Source organism: Nelumbo nucifera, chromosome 1 (assembly GCF_055504915.1).
Source record: "Nelumbo nucifera cultivar China Antique chromosome 1, China Antique-T2T, whole genome shotgun sequence".
Taxonomy (NCBI): domain Eukaryota; kingdom Viridiplantae; phylum Streptophyta; class Magnoliopsida; order Proteales; family Nelumbonaceae; genus Nelumbo; species Nelumbo nucifera.
This window is the reverse complement of record NC_142649.1, coordinates 86071376-86079401: the sequence shown is the minus strand read 5'-3', so window position 1 is coordinate 86079401 and position 8026 is coordinate 86071376. Positions and strand designations below refer to the sequence as shown.

Here is an 8026-nt window from a genome sequence, read left to right as displayed (position 1 = left end):
TTCAGGTTCTTCCAACGGTTTTCAAGATTGGATTGATTCATTGTACAGCAAAAGCCCATAGCTGCTGAACAAAGCCAGGAACGCCTCAGTGGGATCCCAAAATTGGGTTTATTTCCCTAATCTCCAGCAAAAAGTTCCCATCATCGCCAATATCCAGTACTGTGCTGTTGGTGGTGGCATAATTAGAACCTTCAATCACATCACCTTCTTGTTGCTGTCCAACGTTTTCTTCTTTTTGTTGGTGGTACTGTGTCTGTCATTCTTTCAATCTCGTTTTTTCTATCTCCAGAGGAAATGTTTTTGTGAGTCTTTCTTCGGATGGCCATCTGTTTGACCACTTGTGCAATGTTCTTTCCTGGATTGTTGTCGAAGGGCCTATAAATGCTAAATTTGGGCTTTTCAAAAAAAAAAAAAGAAATCAATTACATATAACGTGAGATGCAAACGGATGTTGATTGATTACTAATGGGAGGGAGGTTTTTGTCTGATGATATCATTCTACAAGGGAGGTCTTTTACCCTTACCAATAAGCACCCTCAAACGATGGCTAAATGGGTGCGCTGTAGCTCGACCCAACACCCAGCCCACTCAGTTGTTTGTCATTTGTAGTCATGGCGGTTGGGTATTTACGTATGTGTAGCAGAGCAAACAAGTGCAACAAATCCAGACTGTGTAAACCCAGTTCGAATTCGTATACAGTATACTTGTGACACACAGTGAAAACAGATGGGAGATGAGATGAGTGACAAAATAGAAAGAAACCAACCAACCAAACTTCCTATCAATCCATTACCATGAGTGAGCACATGCGTTGTGGCCGGACCAATTAAAGGAGGCTGCTTTTTGATTGGTTGCCTTGAACTTCTTCCAATCTTGAAGCACAAGAGTCAGGTCGGCCACCTTTGCGTTTATAGTACGACAACAGTTAGCATGAACTATTGTGACTGCCCTAAAATCTCTGCTATATATCTTGGCAAAAGCCACTGAAATAGAGGGTATTCAGGTACCTTACTTTGAGCCCCAGGCGTTTGAACTCACCCCTCCGCTTCATGTCGTCTAGCACATCTTGCTCTTTCATCCCCGTGGAATTGTGTCTCTTTGCATACCAAGAGTCGAACAAAGCGATGGCCTTGTTGTTAGACCTAACGTAGTAGAAGCCTGTGTTGATGGGGTTGGCTTCTGACCACTGGTTGCCATTTAATCGATCACAGCTGATACGTAGATCATCCTCTTCATCTTGATCTAGCCTCGTAAATGGGTTTCTTAGCCACATTATGTCCGTGTCCTGCAGTTGAAAGATGAGAATTGTCAGCTTGATACTGTAGAGGGGAGTAAGAAGCTGTCTTGCTTTCATAGTTTCATGGATTAAAAGAAAAATTAGGAGTTGGTGGGTTTGACGAGAACTATTCTCTAAGCTGCTGTCAGCTTGATACCCGGGTAAGTGCATAAATAAGGCAATGACCATTTTAGCCATAAAAATCGATTATTAAAATGGGTATTTTTGTCCCATTCAAGTATTGGCAACCTTTCCCCTAGGTGGAAAAATTATTTACCCACCTACTAGATGGGTATCACTTACCCGGTAAAATAAACTTTCATCCCCACATAAATATGAAAAAAGAACATGAAATTTTTGGTCAATGGGAACCAAAATCCCATTAACCAACTTTTCCCCCTCTCAAAATTTAGAAAAGGTAAGAAAACCCTACCAAACACAGTCTTAGAGAACACGTATACATACATGCATTTTCCATGGCATTAATGCCCTCAATTGGTTGGGGGTGATTAAATAGGCACATGTTTGATGTTTTTCATTTTTTTTTTAAGTTTTAAAAAAATACAAAATTTTGAAGGGAATGGGAAGCAAGGGAATCGAGAAGAGCGATGGACGGACAGATACACCTTTAAGTATATAGAATAGATAGATATAGATAGCAAGTAGACCTGTTCATGGACCGGGCTTTTAGTGTTCATTAACAGAAAAATAATAGGTCCGAGTCCGAGCCCGGCCCGACCAACGGGCCTAGAACTTGGGCCCGAGCCCGGCCCTGATAAAAAGCCCGAAGCCCGACCTAAAAAAAGAAAATCAAATTTTTCCCTATTCAAATAGACATTATCTATTTTAATTCAGATGTTTTTTTTCTCCAATTTAAATGAACAATGGGCCTACAAGTGAATCAACAACCTTCTCAAATCAAAAAAATTATTCAAATGGACATCACATAGGGTTTTTACTTAGGTTTAACTATAGGTCGGACCGGGCTATTTTGGCAAAGTCCGAGCCCGATTCGAATTTTTTGCTGGCCGGGCTTTTTGGCCCGAGGTTAAGCCCGCGGGCCGAAAAACTTATTCAAGCCCATCCGAAAGTCGGGTCGGGCCGGGCCGGCCCATCGGGCCACCCGGCCCATGAACAGGTCTAATAGCAAGTGCAAGGAGAGGGTGACGTGGCTATTATAACTTCATACGCAACAGAGGGAACCTAAGATGTGTTAACAAATGGTCCACTAATTAACTGGTGGGCTTTATTTTAAGTGGGCGTTCAAATTGGGCCTTATTCATGGATCACTTATCTTAGTGCTGCAAACGGTATTCAATTGTCCAAATTCAAATTCAACCCCATTTGACCATGACCCATCATAAGAATGGTAACCAATCTTGTGGATCTTCATTAAAATTTAGAGCATCATAGATTTTTCCCATTAAGGGTGATCCGAATTAAAATCAAAACTGACTCAAATATGAACCCACCCTACAATTTGATTTTAAATACATATGACTAAATCTATTAATAAAATTCTAAAATTGGTTGGAATGCCGTTATATTTTTAATTTACCAAAGGTTGATAAGGTATAGATAAATCAAATTTGGATTTATGTATACATATCCAAACCATAAGATGGAAATTGGAAATGAAAAATAAATCCAATTTTGTTATTTTGTATACTTATCAGTTCACACGAACTGCCAATGTAAAATGACTATCTTATATTCTTATTCGAATATTTGCGTGCTAATTTGTGTAACGTCGAGGTGTGGAAAAACCATACCAAATCAACATGAGAAACATTTGGGGATATTATAATTAAGATGGCAAGTGAGTTGTGCTTGTGTAATGTTGCAATGAACCTTCAAAAACTTCAAAACTAAATCAATAAGGTAGAATTTAAAATTTTGTCTAATTAATATATTTTCTTCTTTCATATATTCTACTAATACTACTACTTTTTCTTGTTTTTTTCTTTTTTTTTTTATAAAAAATAAGGGTTCAGCCCTTTTTGAATTTCTTTTTCTTCTTTTGTATTCTCATGAATGTGTTGATTTTTTTTTTTTTTTTACTTTAACATGCATGAATTGTATACTTTTCTTATGAAAAGTATGGTTATGATACCTAAAAAACTACCTTAGGATTTATGTTTTTTTCATAAAAAACTCCATCTCCTAGGGGACTAGGCAACAATGCGCACCCTTGTCACCTAGCTTTGCCTTGCCACTTTGGAAACTATGATTATAAATATACATATATATTTTTTTTTTTTATTTTGGAGTGCAAATCTATTTTGGATACAAACTTTGCCCTTAGTTCAGTTTTATGTAATTATAGTTTGTAATTTTTCAACCTAATACAATTTTTTTTGTTTGTTTGCACTTATCAATAGTGCAAAATTTACATTTAAAAAGAAAAATGATGTAAAATGTGCATCATCTTTTTTTTCATCTCAATTCTCTCTCATGTATGGTGGGGATCACATTATTTTTCTTTTAATCTCTCGCCCAAACTAATAACCTTCTTCCGACCTCAATTTCCCAGAGCCACGTCGTCATTTCCCTGATGACACATAAATATGATAAAGTCAAATCAGAAGCAAAAGTAAACTAATCTTCAACAATCACCTTATTTTGCACTCTCATGCATTTATAAAATTTCAGATTTCGGAAGGGGAGTACAGTCTACTTATCCCTAAATAGAATTGCTTTCACAAAATGACTGGTCAGTGCAGCCTCTGGAGGAGAAAAAAAAAATAGATGCGTAGGAATTCGTGCATACAGAAAATCTTTGGGAAATTTTGACTTTAATACCCGGAATTTTGGGTAGTGTCAAGTTTAATTTGTAACTAAATTTTAAAACGTGTTGTTAAGTTGGTTCCTACTTTCAATTATTTGTTGAAAATGTTAAAATTATTCTTCAACTTTTTTAAACGTTGAAAACTCATCATGTGGATGAGATTTTATTTTCCAAAACTTACCATCAGTTCCACCACCCTTAAAGCTGAAAGACCCAAGTTATTCACGTCAGCCTAAATGTATATTTTATAACTAAACTGCCCTGAATGGTGACTGAGCCTGTTAAACAATTTATTTTGACCGAAATGCCCTTAGGCGCCCAAAATGGCACAGCAAGCCGAGTGAGCGAGAGTGTCGAAACCGGAGAGTGTACTCTGAGCGCGCGCGCATGCGAGAGAGGAGAAATCATGTTTGGTTCTCTTTCCTTCCTTCACAGTGCGTTCGCTTCTTCACAACAACTCACTCTTGGACCCAAATTCGTAGCAGCGAAAGCAAGTCCATCTGGTTATTGAAGCGAATGCCACAACCAGAAGGGAAGACAGGCTTGCTCGACATGCCCGTATTAGAAAGAGAGGCCAAAGGTTGTCTGTGTTTCGCTCCAACAAGCATATCTATGTCCAGGTGATCGATGACACTAAGATGCACACCCTTGCTTCAGCTTCAACAATGCAGAAACCCATATCTAAAGAATTTGATTATTCTTCTGGACCTACAGTTGAAGTGGCAAAGAGGGTTGGTGAAATCATTGCTAAGAACTGTTTGGAGAAAGGAATCACAAAGGTAGCATTTGACCGGGGTGGTTACCCTTACCATGGGCGTGTTGAAGCCCTTGCTAATGCTGCGAGGGAACTTTTTCTGTTTCTCCAAGCACTCAACATTATTTTATGTTTTACCCTTTTTTGTTCTTCTTAGTCATGCATGATGGACTAATTAGATGTGAACGAAAATTTTCATGGTCTTCTTAGTCACATGTGATTGATGAAAGAATTAAATGAGAATGAGATCTATCCTCTCCGGTTTTAAAAAAAAAAAAAAAAACAGTGTGTTCTTGCTCTCAACCCTGAGTTAAGAGACTGTTTTGAAGATTAGGGTTGGAGATTCATCACTGGTATAGAACGGAAACGGAATAAAGGTGTTTTGAAATTTCTGATCCATGTTCATTTAATTTCATCCAGACATCTACTTGTATGGTCACTACTTGTTTAATCCTCTTTTACTTTGACTAAATGTCAAAGTGTTGAGAAGATGGTTTCAGCCAATAGCATACAGAAAATTTTTAATCGCATCTAGTTTCCTCAGTTCAGGCTTTGCCTTGTAGAGCCTTGTAGTCTTGCTATATTTTCTGCTGAAGTGTCAATTTATATGTTCCTGTCCAAAGGATGATTAATGTATTGTCCTTTGTAGTCAATGTAGAAAGTAATCTGGTAAGGATTGTTAAATTAGCACATTTGTTGCACAAGATAAAGTGGCCGTAATGCCCTTGTTCCAATAGTCATATCTCCAATTTGGGCAGCTTTTATATTGCCTTAAGTCCCTGTAAGGGTGCTCAGAATGGATAAATGAACATTCAAAATTGAAATTGCATTCTCAACTCATTGCACCGTGGAGCATTCATTATAAGAAATATATTTGTGGGAAGACTTGCTCCAGTGAACTTCCATTCCATATGGTCTCCTTTCCACCTAAAAGTAGTATTCACTGAACTCAACATAAATTCCTTCTTAAGACCACAACTTTTAGTTTCTTGATTTACGACCGTTTATGTAAGTTATTGCTTTTAAATTTATGTTAGCATTGTTTTTCACAGGGGTACGGATGCAAATGTCCATAGATAGTGAACTCCAAGGGAGAACAGCAAGCAGTCCTTGTGAGAGGACACGGAGTACAGGGGCAAATAATGTTGCTCAAGGAAGAGATCCACTTCCTCTTTTTATGGCTCCAGCTGTGCAGGTTCAGAATCCAGTACTCCAGAGTCAGAGTAGTGATCAGAGTGGTGCCTCACAATCGTAGATCTGCAAATGAGTCAGCAGCACGGATTTTCCAGTCCATACAAAAAGAGAGGCAAAAATATGATTCAGTTTGATTCAAAATCTGATGGCAATGATCAACGTTAATCCCACTACATTGAAGTTTGTAATCCGACCGTTCTTCTTCTCAGATGATGAGAAAACCAACGACCAGTGAGAAGTTGCGGACTGTATTCGGACTGCTCTTCTTCTCAGGCCAAGGAAACAGTCTTGATGAGCATCCGACCGTTCTTATCAGACCAAGGTACGAGAGCTCTTTTTCTCAGAAGTTGCGGACTGCTCTTCTTCTCAGAGACGCATCCTGTTCTTCAATCTCAAACAAAGGGGAAGCAGGGGCCGATGGAGGAAGAAAGCAGCGGCTGTTTTAGCTTGAATAATGACAGGGGAGTTGCGGACTGTTCTTCTCATAGACGCATCCCGTTCTTCAATCTCAAACAAAGGGGGAAGCAGCGGCCCAAAGAGGAAGAAAGCAGCGGCTAATGCTTTGGTTTTGGGTTGAATAACGACGGCGTAATTTTGGTATTGCAAAATGGATCGAAAATAATAAAGGGTAAAATGGTAAATTAACGATGTCCGTTAGTGTAGTTACTGTTATCTTACTGAGATGGTGAGTTTAAAAGAATTCTAAAAAAAACTGATGGTGGTTTTAAGATAATTTTTAATATTTTCTACATTAAGATTCAACCTTATATAGAACGCAAATTTTAAGGTGGCATATACTGATGTACAGATATTTTTGCCACGTGGCAATATATTTTGGCCACGCCATACGCCCAAATGTCTCTTATGGACTACGCCCACTTTCTTGTGCCGACTAGTATCATTTGGACACCTGTTTTCGCCCTTCTTTCAAGTTGAAGTTGCATTAAGCTGCCGTTTGAATGGAAGTTGCACCATACCTCAACTGACGGGATATGGTACTTAACTACTCAAAAACAGAACCTAGTCACTATCACAAAGCTTTAGTACTGCTTAGTCAGTAGAGTAATCAATACCATTGGATAGGAATAGTTTATTGGTTTGGTCCTAGGGGCCCTTTGGTAACTGCTGACTTTCTGAGATAGATGAATTGAATTACTTATTGCTTTATCTCTTTTAGTGAATAAAATAATGAGGCAAATTGATGGCAAAGCAATTTAATTCAACCAATTTAGTCATGATCAAACAGCCCCTTAGCTTCACGGTATAACCATGCAGACCTACATAAAAGATTTCAATCTGAGGATTCTTTTGGTTCTGCACAGGGTTCCAAGGATATTAATGAAGATGAACGAACGTACCGTAAAGATGAAACTGTAACCGCGCTTGAGAACATCAGCGAGGAAGAGGGTTCTTATCCACATCATCTCGATAAATTTATCAGACATGTAGAGCTTCTCCCCTCCGGCATCACCGTCGTCGATCACAAGTCTAGCAGTTAAGCCTTAAAAACCCGCACCGATCAAAAGCCACCTGATCGACAGTCACAAGGAGAAGGTGATTTATCAAAGGCCAGAAACTGTCGATGAAGAGATCCAGCATCGTCTTCTGCCTCCCCTCAACGTAGGCTTTGTTCACAATAGCAATTATTACAGTCTTGTTCCCCATTGAAGCTTCACCCAGAGCTTTCTCCAGATCATCCTTGGGAGCATCCATGGCGGTCGTCTAAGAGTTCAAACAGAAAAAAGAAGTGAGAAAAACAATATAGAAGAAAAGCTAATTGATGGCGGAAATAATCTCAGAAAAAATCTTATTACCATGTATGATGGAAAACATGGGTTATTGATCTGGATTGAAGAGAAAACATTGGGAAGAGAGGGAGACCAAATGAAGATAAAAACCACTGCGACGAACAGAAAAGACAGTACAGACAAATTTCCGGTGCTGTTCTTCGAGTAATCCATCGGATCCCGCAAGCTTTACATCAAATTAAAGACGTTTCTCTTCTCTACGTTAT

At 38.7% G+C, this 8026-nt stretch overlaps 1 pseudogene; it reads right to left on the bottom strand.

Moving 5' to 3' along the window:
• Nucleotides 1–789: 789 nt before the first annotated feature.
• Nucleotides 790–7979, bottom strand: LOC104599527 (uncharacterized protein At1g28695-like; annotated as a pseudogene).
• Nucleotides 7980–8026: the final 47 nt, after the last annotated feature.